This window comes from Triticum urartu, chromosome 6A (assembly GCF_056163025.1).
Source record: "Triticum urartu cultivar PI428250 chromosome 6A, HENAU_Tu73, whole genome shotgun sequence".
Lineage (NCBI taxonomy): Eukaryota > Viridiplantae > Streptophyta > Magnoliopsida > Poales > Poaceae > Triticum > Triticum urartu.
This window is the reverse complement of record NC_141878.1, coordinates 275,183,876-275,196,553: the sequence shown is the minus strand read 5'-3', so window position 1 is coordinate 275,196,553 and position 12,678 is coordinate 275,183,876.

Sequence of the window (12,678 nt, the reverse complement as noted above, 5' to 3'; positions counted from 1 at the left end):
GGCCCTGGTCCTATTCCCAAATATCGAGCGGGAAGGGAGCCAACAATGGCGGGCTAATTTGAAGGGGGACAGCTAGTACTCGCTACCCTGACAAAAGTAGTCTTCGCCTGCACAAAGCTTTGGTGGTGATGCCGTCTTGGGCTCCACGATGACCTCCGTCTTGCAGTCCTCCTGGTCTTGGTCTTGTTGCACCGAAATGGCAAACTTTGTCTGACGCCTCGGTACTCCGCGGCTGCGCTTGCTCCCTTTGCACCAAAGAGGAAAGGAGGACACTGCGTGGGCTGGCACCCGCCTGGCGCCCTTGGTCGTCATGGCTTGTGTCACGGGCACCTCGTGAGGTACCCCGCCTTGATCTCTCCACCTCCTCACGAGCCAGCCTGATGAGGCCGTGCCTGAGGAAGCTCCGTGTCGTCCGCCCCGCGAGGCTTGGCCCCTCGCGAGGGTCTTGGGTCTGTGTTGATGAAGATGGGCCGTGCTGGGCCCCCCTTTGAGCCACGCTGCAGGCCGCAGGCAGGCAAGTCTGGGGACCCCCGTTCCCAGAACGCCGACAGTATCCCCCGGGCCCAAGGCGTGCCCTGACTTGGCCGTGCAGGGAGGCGGAAGGGCAAGAGCGAAGCGCCGCGGGCCCTAACAGCCTGTGGCCTTGGGTGCCGCGTGGCGGTTGACTGGACGTGGGCGCCTCAGCAACCGTGCGAGTTGATAAGGGAGCGGCATCTGCCCAGGCTTCGCTTTTTGCTTTCTCTGGTTGCTGCTCAGATCCCCTTTCTTACGCCTCTCCTTCCTTCCTCCAAAATCTCCAGGTCTACTCCGACTGCGTGACCTAGGAAGCCATGGCGCCTCGTCAGTCCCCGGACGGAGCTTGGTACTCGTCTGCCCTGGACTCGCCAAACGTGTCGGAGGCGAGCCTTGCCCGGTTGCGCCGGATGGCGGCGGCGCAGGGCATCAACGGGGCGAAGGCGCTCAAGGCCGGCTCCGCCACCCCGGAAGGCCAAGGGAGCACCTTCTATCCGTTCTTCGTAAGTGCCATTGCCGCCGGCCTGGTGCCTCCCTTCTCTGAGTTCTTCTTCTCTTTCCTTCGCCATTACAAGCTACAGGCTCTGCATCTCCACCCCAACTCCGTCCTTCTCCTTGCAATCTTCGCCTATTACTGCGAGGCTCACGTAGGGGTGCAGCCCTCAGTGGCCTTGCTGCGCCACTACTTCTACCTCCGGACCTCTCGCGGTCCTGCTTCCGCGTGCGCGAACTTCATCGCGTACGGTGGCGCCATTGCCATCTCGAACCCCGGGAAAAGGATTGAGGGCTTCAGGAGCAAGTGGGTCTTGGTGGATGTTGGGCGCATCCACCCTCGGCTGATCTTTCCCACGGAGCAGCCCACGAGCTCCAGCGATTGGGGTCGAGCTGAGCTCGTGGATCCCCGCGTGAAGCTGGTGCTGTTGAAGATGGACGCAGATCTGAGGCCGACCAACATGGCGGCGGCAAAGCTGACTGGCGCGTCACTACTGAGGGAGTTCCTGGAGCACCAGCTGGCTCCGCTTCGGCGGTACTCACTTCCGATGTGGAGGCCCCATCCGAGCCCCGCGGCCTGGGCCGATGGAGATCTGGCTGCGGTCCTCCAATCTCTGGTCGGGGGCGATGTGGCGAGATTGGAGGGCGCTCCTACGCCCTTGTTCCTCCGCGACGACTGGGAGCAGGTAGTGGAGTCCATGCCCGTCTTCAACGGGGATGGGCCCGTGCCCGTGGAAACCCCCGAGGAACCGGTGGACGTGCCCTCCGATGATTCCAGCAAAGAGGAGGAAGGAGGGGAGCGGGAAAGAGGGCCTAACTCTGAGGCGACTGACGGAGAGTCGAGGGCTCCCCTCTCCCGGCGCAGGTCCCGCGTTCTCCGCCTCTCTCCGAGCGATGACGACGAGGATGACGACGAGGATGATGATGAGGATGACGGCGAGCAGGATGGCGGGAGCTTGCCCCCGATCCCGAAGAAGGACAGGACCGGGCTGATCTCCCGCGGGTCTACCCCGGCCCCGAGGCGGACCGCAGATGCACCTTCCGCTTCCAAGCTTCCCGAGGTTGACCCTTCCAGCCGGCTTTCAGGCTTCAAATTTGGCCGGAGGCCGCTCGAGCTCACTGGTGACGACCCGTAAGCGCTTGATCCTTGTCTTTATTTCTTGTCCTGCTTCTGAGGCTTGATGTCCACATCTCTTGGATAGGCTGGCGCTCGCGGCAAAGAAGCTGAAGGGAGCTCCTGAGGTTCCACCCATGGCAGCGCCTCTGCCCACGAAGGAGGGTGACCGCGACGCACGGGCTTCTCCTACCCGGTCGTCCTCGCGAGGCCAGGCTGAGCCGGCTGGGGCGAGCTCAGCCCCCACGGCCCATGTGACTCCCGAGGTGTCCTTGCCTGCCGCCGCCACTTCAGTCGTTGGGGCGCAGTAGACTCCGCCTCAGGATGCTGTGGCCGCGCTGCCGCCTTCTCCTCCTACTCCACCGGCTACTGTCTCTCTGACTCCTTCTGCCGTTCTGGACCATGCTGCTGCTGAGCTAGACCGACTGTGGCAGGATCTTCTTGGCGTCGACCCTCGCTTGGTGGCCGGGCGCTTGGAGCTGGCTTCAGGATGGGTTCGCTCCGAGGCTTCGATTCGGGCGGCACTGGTCCAGGCCTCAATGGCTTGCGAGGAGAAATAGGTCATTCTTGAGGCGAAGGCTGCTCGTGACGCAGCCCTAGGGGAGGCGGTCGGCACCCGTGGTCACTGCAAGGCGCTGGAGGACGAGCTGCAAGGCCTGCGGGACCAGCTCGCGAAAGAGGCCCGTCTTCGCCAAGAGCAGGAAGAAGGCGTGAAGGCTCGCGAGGCGGCCGTCAAGGAGAGGGAGGCCAATCTCAGGAAGCGCCGCAGCCGCCTAGGCGCACTGGAGCAGGAGTTGGGGGCGAGGAAGGCTGAGCTAGATGACATGGCCATGGTTCTTGCTGAGGACCGCGTGGCCTTCACGGAGATGGAGGCGAAGGCTTGCTCCTCGCTGAGGACGCTTTACGACAGCAGCCTGGAGAGCCCGCTGGCTGGCGCCGAGGATGGCCCTGCCAAGCCGCTTCCATTCCTGGTTCGTGCTCTCGAAGATGTCGCCCTTAGACTTGGCCCCACGGCTGAGGCCGAGGCGCGTGTCCTGTCTTCTGCAGCACTGGCGCGGGTCCTCACCCACATCTACCTTCGCGATCCCGGCGTCGACCTCGACAGCCTGCTGGAGCCAGTAAGCGGCGAGTGTGCCGCTGCCGCTGCCGAGGCCATGAAGGGTCGCGTGGAGGCTCTGCTGGGGAAGTTCCGGGCCTTCAGCACCAAGCCGAAGCAAGGCGCTGCCGACCTCACTGCTCCGTAAGGCGAACCCATTCCGCACTGCTCCTCCGCCGACAAGTGACTCCGTCGTGGCTCCTGTCCTGCCTTTAATTCCTGCACATGTATCATGCCTCGGGGAGGCGTTTAAACTTGCGTTTGGCATTGAGATAACAGTGTGGACTGTAATATTTTCTTTTGAATTCCTCGAAATTTGCGCTTTTCCTTCCTACTTGCTTATGTTCTACGCCGGCAGAGCCCGGCCCCGTGCGTACCTCACCCAGCGTTAGTCCCGACCGGAAACCAGGACGGGGCCAAGGAGTGAGGGTCTACGTGACAAGTTAGGCTCCTGAGTCGTGATGCTCAGGAGTCCCCCTTGGTGCACGAACAGCAAGTAGGGAGGTGTGAAGTGGGTGGATCTACCGTTCTACGTCTGCAGAGCCCGGCCGCGTGCATACCTCACCCAGCGTTAGTCCCGACCGGAAACCAGGACGGGGCCAAGGAGTGAGGGGCTACGTGACTAGTTAGGCTCCTGAGTCGCGATGCTCAGGAGTCCCCCTTGACGCCCAAACAGCCTTCATACCTTGGCTCCGCTCGGGGAGAGACGTGCGACGAACCAGGCCCCAGGGGGGCCGGCTGGGCGGCGTGCGTCTGGGCGTGACCCAGGCGCAGCCCCCGTGCCCAGCCCCCTCGCGCGGCACTCCCGAGGGGAGGCGTTGCGATGAGGCTAGACACTGAGCTCTGGGCTCCCTGAGGTTGACGTGGCCCGGGGCCACCCTCAGTTGTTTATCACCAGCGCGGAGCATAGCGCTTCCGTATGTGTACGGGCATAGCCGCTCCTCGGCAGTGTCGTCAGCCAGCGCGGAGCATGGTGCTTCCACTGGTACATGGGAGGGGGCCCCCTCCGGGAGGAGCCCCCGGGGTGTGTACAGCCCCGCCCTGACACATGGCTGGCACGGTAGGGCCTGGTGAGGTGTATCTGGGCACCCATGAGCCAGCGCGGGACTCACGGGGCCCTACCTCTACGCGGGTTGCGCCTGGCCCTAGGCCTTATCCTGTGATGTGCCCCTGCAAATTCGGTTAGATGTCGGCACTCTACGTCCTCGGGTCCCGGCCCTCGAGCTGGTCTCAGCCGTCGCTGGTATGCCAGGTCGCGATGCCGTGGACAAGGCCAGAGGGTGAGGGCTGGAGAGCCAGTAAGAGCCCTGAGTCGCGATGCTCAGGTACCCCCCCTTTAACGTGCAAGTGGTCGGCATGGAGAAGAAGAGGTGCCGTGGACCGGCATCAAATAATCTAACATAGTGGGTATAACGCATAACCGGGAATAAACGCAAATGGGATACAAGCCGCTGGGTCTGGCCCGAGCGACTTGGGGATCATGCAGCCCGAGGGGCGACCCCAATAAGGTAAGCTAACAGCATGAAGTAAAAGGGATACATGCCGCAGGGACGGACCCACGCGGCCTGGGAATAATGCAGCCCTAGGGGGCGCTCCTAGCTGGAAGTGAAACTTGAAAGATGTCACCTGATGACATTGAGGACGAAGGGGTGTTGGTGTAGCAGACTCAGTGGGCTGCGGAAGCCGATCCTCGCGAGCCCCCAGGCCCGGGGGCCTCGGGAGGCTCCGGAGGTGCTGGCGGCTCCCCGCGGACCATCTCCATCTCCGCCAGGGCTGCGGAACGCCTGGCCTCTTGTGCCTCCATGATGCCCCTCATGAGGCGCTGGTACGTGGCAGCCGCGTTCGGCAAGCCGTAAGGCATGCGAACGTAGCTGTGGGGTGGACCTCCGCAGCGCCCCACTCGCGAGGGCCAGAGGCGCTCCAGAGAGGCGACTCGGTTGAGCCCTGGTATGTCGATGCAGATGCGCAGCCCACCATCATCGCCTGGATGGGGAGCCACTGCTGGTAGACGGCAGCCGCCTTTCATGACTCTTGACTCCTGTAGCTCCTGAATGGCCTTGCTGACGAACTCCTGAGGGTCTGGCTCTCCTTGCCTTACTCCTTCTTGAGGGAAACGTGCTTCGAAACACGCCTCCATGTGGTGCCCAAGCGCCTCCCTCGTGACCCTAGCCAGGTCGGTGGCCCTCCAGGGGAGAGCCCCCGAGCCCTGCCTGAGGAGGGCGCCGGGCACGCTTTCCTATGCGATGGAAGGAGGTTCCCCTTGGGTAGGCACGGGCCCTGAGGGGCCTGCCTCCTGAGGAGCCGGGCCGGACGATGTCTTCTTCTTCTTGGGGGAGGTCTCGGGAAGCCTCCTGCTTCCGCGATCCGGCTCTTCCAGTGACGCGGCCTGAAAGGCTCGTTCTAGGGAACACACCGCATCCTTCTCTTCACAGGGCACCGTGATGACTCCGCCACTTCCTGGCATCTTGAGGACGTTGTAGCCGTGGTGAGTTACGGCCATGAACTTGGCCAGCGCTGGGTACCCGAGGATGGCATTGTATGCCAGGCGAATGTGAGCGACGTTGAAGTCGATGAGCTCGGTGCGGTAGTTGTCGCGTGCCTCAAAGGTGACAGGGAGGCGGACCTGCCCAATCAGAACCGTGGAGCCGTCGATGACTCCGGGGAAAGGCTTGGTTGGCTGAAGCTGGTTGTAGGGCACTTGGAGATTGTTGAATGTTTCCACGGACAGGATGTTGAGACCTGCCCCGCCATCGATGAGGGTCCTCGTGACCACCACGTTGTTGATGATTGGGGAACAAAGCATCGGGAGGACTCTGGCTGTAGCCGCACACTTGAGCTGATCTGCTGAGCTGAACGTGATGGCGCACGCCGACCACCTGAGAGGGCGTGTGGCTTCGAGCTTGGGGAGGACTGCATTCACTTCGCGGGCGAACTGCTTGAAGATGCGTTGAGAGGCTGGGGCTTGAGCCCCGCCCAAGATGCAGGCGATCACGCGCGGCTCCTGGAAGCCCCCAGCCTCCTCGTCCTGGTGGCGGTCCTTGTTTCTCCTTGGTTGCGGCGGCAGCGGAGGGAGGCCGGCGTTGCCTTGCGGGCGATCCTCGCGAGGCCGACCCCTCCAGTCTCCCTCGCGAGGCGGGTCTTGCCAGCGATCCTCGTGAGGTTGATCGCGCTACCCTTGGCGCGGGCCACGGTCTTCCCAGCGTCCTGCGTTCCTTCCTCCTCCTCGAGCGTAGCCCCGGTCACCGCGGGCGGGGCGACGGCCGATCCTTCCTTCTCGCACGGCTCGGAGCTCTTGACATTCGTTGGTGTTGTGGGTGTGGAGGTCGTGGTACACGCAGTACTGGCTGCCCTTGGAAGGCTCGGGCTGATCTCTGCCCCGCTTGGTGTCTGGTTCTGCCGCGAGCACGGCAGCCCCCTTGCGCTTCACATCCTTGGCCTTGGGCTTCTTCTCTTCCGGGTCCGCGGCAGGCAGCTCGAGGAGGGAGAGATGCCCTTCCTCAGCCCTGGCGCACTTGGTTTCCAAGTTGAATAGCTCCAAAGAAGTGCACAGGTCTTCATGCATCGCCAGCTCCTCCTTCATCTTGACATCGCGCACACCGTCGGAGAAAGCTGAGATGATGGCCTCTTCAGTCACCCTGGGAATCTTGAGGCATGCGTTGTTGAAGCGCTGGATGTACTTCTGCAGGGTCTCCCCGGGTTGTTGCTTGATGCGGCGCATGTCGCTCACGGCGGGTGGCCGGTCGCGAGTACCTTGGAAGTTGGCGATGAAGCGGGTGCGCATCTCATCCCAGGAGGAGATCGTGCCTGGAGCCAGGTTCAGGAGCCAGGTGCGTGCCCCGTCCTTGAGCGCCATGGGAAACCAGTTCGCCATGACCTTCTTGTCTCCGTTGGTAGCTTCGATGCCCAGCTCGTAGAGCTGGAGGAACTTTGCAGGGTCAGCCATGCCGTCGTAGCGAGGAGGCAGGTCTTGCTTGAACTTGCCGGGCCACGCGACACTGTGTAGCTCGGCTGTGAAGGCCCGACAGCCTGCTATGGCCACGGGAGGCCTTGGGTGACGGAGAGCTTGGTCTTGCATGTCCCCACGCGCTGCAGCTGGGTCTTGACATGCGGGAGCAGGAGCATGGTCGCGATGTGCTGGAGCAGGGAGCGCCCGGGCAGCTTCTTGCGGGTGAGGGACTTCCTGGCAGCTCTGCTCTTGCTGCGCTGGCACCTGACGGAGCGGGTTCCTCCCAGGGGCCACGCGCCTTGGAGCCATGGCGCCTTCTTGAGGAGGAGGCGGCCGGGGCGTCGCCGGAGCTTCATCGCCCGCGCGGTGCGGGGTGCGGTGCAGCGGAACGGACAGCGCAGGAGAGCCCCCTACGACGCGGTCGAGCCATTCTTCGTAGACATCGTCGACGGGGCGGTAGCGCAGGAGCTCGTTCGCCGCGATGAGCACAACTCGAGCCTCCATGGGTACGTGGAGCGCGCGGGACGAAGAACCAGCCGGGGGGAGCGAGGGAGTTGCGGTGCGGCCATCTTGCCGCACAGACGGATGCTGAGACGATGCTTGCTGCTCGTCCCCCGCCGGGCCGGTGGCGGCGTTGATGACAAGTGACGGGGAATGGTGTTGACGCCCACCGACAGGAGCCGTCTGGGCGACGCGGGAAGCGAGAGCGGCCCGGCGCTCGGCGCGGGCCCGACGAGCGTCAGACATGGGTGCGATGGTCGGAGGAGAACGGGGTGGTGGAAGACGAATTCCGGCGCACCCCTACCTGGCGTGCCAAATGTCAGATTTCGGGTTCCGGCAGACCCTTGAGGTTCGAACACTGGGGTGCGCACGGAGATTTCGCTTCCTACCTACCTGCACCCCTCCACCTCGCTAAGATCTAAGCTATGGAAAGAACAACACAAGGGACACAGGGTTTATACTAGTTCAGGCCACCGTTGTGGTGTAATACCCTACTCCAGTGTGTGGCGTGGTGGATTGCCTCTTGGGCTGATGATGATGAATGATACAAGGAAGAACAGCCTCGCGAGGGTCCGTTCTTGGCTGGGGTGATGAACTGCTGGGAGGAGTTCAGCCACCCTTCTCTCTCTCTCTTCTTAACCCCTCCGAACCCCTCTTCTTAATCCTTCCCCCCAAAGACCCCTCTCTTCTGTGGGTGGCTGGTCCTATTTATAGAGGCCCTGGTCCTATTCCCAAATATCGAGCGGGAAGGGAGCCAACAATGGCGGGCTAATTTGAAGGGGGACAGCTAGTACTCGCTACCCTGACAAAAGTAGTCTTCGCCTGCACAAAGCTCTGGTGGTGATGCCGTCTTGGGCTCCACGATGACCTCCGTCTTGCAGTCCTCCTGGTCTTGGTCTTGTTGCACCGAAATGGCAACCTTTGCCTGACGCCTTGGTACTCCACGGCTGCGCTTTCCCCCTTTGCACCAAAGAGGAAAGGAGGACAGTGCGCGGGCTGGCACCCGCCTGGCGCCCTTGGTCGTCATGGCTTGCGCCATGGGCACCTCGTGAGGTACCCCGCCTTGATCTCTCCGCCTCCTCGCAAGCCAGCCTGATGAGGCCGTGCCTGAGGAAGCTCCGTGTTGTCCGCCCCGCGAGGCTTGTCCCCTCGCGAGGGTCTTGGGTATGTATTGATGAAGATGGGCCGTGCTGGGCCCCCCTTTGAGCCACGCCGCAGGCCGCAGGCAAGCAAGTCTGGGACCCCCGTTCCCAGAACGCCGACAGTCACGAAGGTGCAGGTCGCTGAAGACCCGTGTCAGCACGACTTAAGAAAGGACGCGAGCCTCTACCTCCGCCATAGGACCAATGCCCTCCACAACTTCCTCAAGCGCCTTCACCAAAAAGGGAAGTAGCTGAGGAGGGCCATCCTCGCCAGTGGTCAGCGGCCTCTCCAAGCCCTTCTTGTGCAATGACTTCAGCACCACATGGGACCTCTCCTTGAGGAGCGAGAAGGCCACGTGGTCTTCAGCCAGGACCCTTGCCTAGGCATCAAGGTCGGCCTCCTTCGCCCTCGTCTTCCGCTTCAACTCCTCCAGCCGGCTGCGCTCCGCCTCCTGCGCCTCCGCTAGCTCTCCCAGCTCGGCGTCGCGGCCCTTGATGGCGTCCTCCCAGGCTTTCATCTCCTCCTCCTTCACCTAGCGGCCATGTGCTTCTTCCGCATACTGGTCACGCAGGCCCTTTAGCTCACCCTCCAGCTCTCGGCAGCGGCCGTGGGCGGTCTCGGCGTCCTTCAATGCCGCCTCGCGATCGGCCGCAGCTTTGGCGGCAGCCTGCTTCTCCCTCTCGGAGGCCGCTGCAGCCTAGCTTAGCGACGCTTGAACCGCCGAGTCAGAGTGAAGCCAGCCAGAGACCAGCTCCAGGCGCCCTGTGAGGGAGTCCTGGATTAGGGGGTCTTCGGACAGCCGGATTATATCCTTTGGTCGAACTATTGGACTATGAAGATACAAGATTGAAGACTTCGTCTCGTGTCCGGATGGGACTCTACTTGGCATGGAAGGCAAGCTAGGCAGCACGGATATGGATATATCCTCCTTTGTAACCGACCTTGTGTAACCCTAACCCTCTTCGGTGTCTACATAAATCGGAGGGTTTTTGTCCGTAGGACAAAACAATAACATACAATCATACCATAGGCTAGCTTCTAGGGTTTAGCCTCTCTCATCTCGTGGTAGATCTACTCTTGTACTAGCCATATCATCAATATTAATCAAGCAGGACGTAGGGTTTTACCTCCATCAAGAGGGCCCGAACCTGGGTAAAACATCGTATTCCCCGCCTCCTGTTACCATCCGCCTTAGATGCACAGTTCGGGACCCCCTACCCGAGATCTGTCGGTTTTGAAACCGACATTGGTGCTTTCATTGAGAGTTCCTCTGTGTCGTCGCCGTTAGGCTTGATGGCTCCTACTATCATCGATAGCGATGCAATCCAGGGTGAGACTTTCCTCCCCGGACAGATCTTTGTGTTCGGCGGCTTTGCACTGCAGGCCAATTCGCTTGGCCATCTGGAGCAGATTGAAAGCTATGCCCCTGGCCACCAGGTCAGGTTTGGAAGCTTAAACTACCCCGCCGATGTCTGCGGAGACTTGATCTTCGACGGATTCGAGCCTCTGCCTTGTGCGTCACACGGTCACAATGAGTACGTTTTAGCTCTACCATCGGACGGTGTTCAGGAGATCGCACCGGCAGCCGCTCTGACCCTCAATTCGGAGCCAGATGCGTCGTCCATGGACGGGTGGATGGACCCCGCCACGGAGGCCTTACCCCTCAGCGACGATCGAGCCGAACATCGACCTTACCTTGCACGAGAGCCGTATTGTTAAACTTTCGGATCTTTCTCCAGCCACGGACTCCGAACCGCCTGCGCCCGTTCCTATCGAATCCGATTGGGCGCTGATCATGGAGTTTACCTCCGCAGATATCTTTCAGCACTCGCCCTTTGGCGACATACTGAACTCATTAAGGTCTCTCTCCTTGTCAGGAGGATCCTGACCGAACTATGTCCGGCAGGACTGGGATGCGGACGACGAAGAAATTCACGGCCCACCCACCACCCACTTATTAGCCACTGTCGATGACTTAACCAACATGCTCGACTTCGACTCCGAAGACAGCGATGGTATGGACGATGATGTGGGAGACGAAGAGGAACCACTGCCCATAGGGCACTGGACAGCCACCTCATCATACGATATATACATGGTGGATACACCCAAAGAAGGCAATGGCGACGAGACAGCAGAGGATGACCCCTCCAAGAAGCAACCCAAACACCGACGTCAGCGGTGCCGCTCTAAGTCCCGCCAAAGCAAAAGTGGTGATACCGGCACATGAGGTAATAACACTCCGGATAGTGCCAAAGACAACAATAACCCCCTCCAGCAAGAGTTAGAGCAGGAGGATGGAAGAGCCAGCCCTCCTGAGAGAGCGGCAGATGGAGAAGCGGAGGATGATAATTACATGCCCCCCTCCGAAGACGAGGCAAGCCTCGGCGATGAAGAATTCGCCGTGCCAGAGGATCCCGTTGAACAAGAGCGCTTCAAGCGCCGGCTTATGGCCACGGCAAATAGCCTTAAGAAAAAGCAGCAGCAGCTTCAAGCTGATCAAGATCTGCTAGCTGACAGATGGACTGAAGTCCTCGCGACTGAGGAATATAAACTCGAGCGCCCCTCCAAGAGTTACCCAAAATGCAGGTTGCTACGTCGACTGGATGAAGAAGCGTATGACGCGGCTGATCGGCCACCTCGTGGCCATGATAGAGAGGCATTCCAGCCAAAAGCTCAGCCGGCACCCCGACACCATTCAAATAAAAAAGCATGGGGAAACACACCAGACCCGCGAGACGTATTGGAGGACAAAGCAAAACATGCAAGAACGATCTATGGATCACGAGGGCGCGCCACTATGCGAGACGATAAACATCACGCCGGATACAGTAAAAGTAAATCCGGCCGGGCCGAACACAGCGGGGAAGACCCATTCGAGCTGCGTCGCGATATAGCCCAATACAGAGGCGCCGCACACCCCTTATGCTTCACAGATGAAGTAATGGATCATCAAATCCCAGAAGGTTTCAAACCTGTAAATATTGAATCATACGAAGGCACAACAGATCATGCGGCATGGATCGAGGATTACCTCCTCCACATCCGCATGGACCGCGGTGATGACTTACACGCCATCAAATACCTCCCACTAAAGCTCAAAGGACCAGCGCAGCATTGTCTTAACAGCCTGCCAGCAGAGTCCATTAGCTGTTGGGAAGATCTGGAAGCCGCATTCCTCGACAACTTTCAGGGCACTTATGTGTGACCACCAGATACCGATGACTTGAGCCACATAATTCAGCAGCCAGAAGAATCGGCCAGGCAATTCTGGACTCGGTTCCTAACAAAGAAAAATCAAATCGTCGACTGTCCGGATGCAGAGGCCTTAGCAGCTTTCAAACACAACATTCGCGACGAGTGGCTAGCCCGGCACCTTGGTCAGGAAAAGCCGAAATCTATGGCAGCCCTCACGACACTCATGACCCGCTTTTGTGTGGGAGAAGACAGCTGGCTGGCTCGCAGTAATAATATGTCAAAGAACCATGGTACTTTGGATACCATGGACGGCAATAGCAGGTCACATTGCAACAAACATAAGCGCCGCATTAACAGCTATAATACTGAAGATATGGCAGTCAATGCCGGATTCAGAGGCTCTAAACCCGGTCAGTGGAAAAAGCCATTCAAAAGAAGCACTCCGGGGCCGTCCAGTTTGGACCGTATACTCGATCGCTCGTGTCAAATACACGGCACCCCTGACAAGCCAGCCAACCACACCAACAGGGATTGTTGGGTCTTCAAGCAGGCCGGCAAGTTAATTGCCGAAGACAAAGATAAGGGGCCACATAGCGATGACGAGGAAGATCCCCGACAGCCGAACACCGGAGGACAGAAGAGGTTCCCCCCACAAGTGCGGACGGTGAACATGAT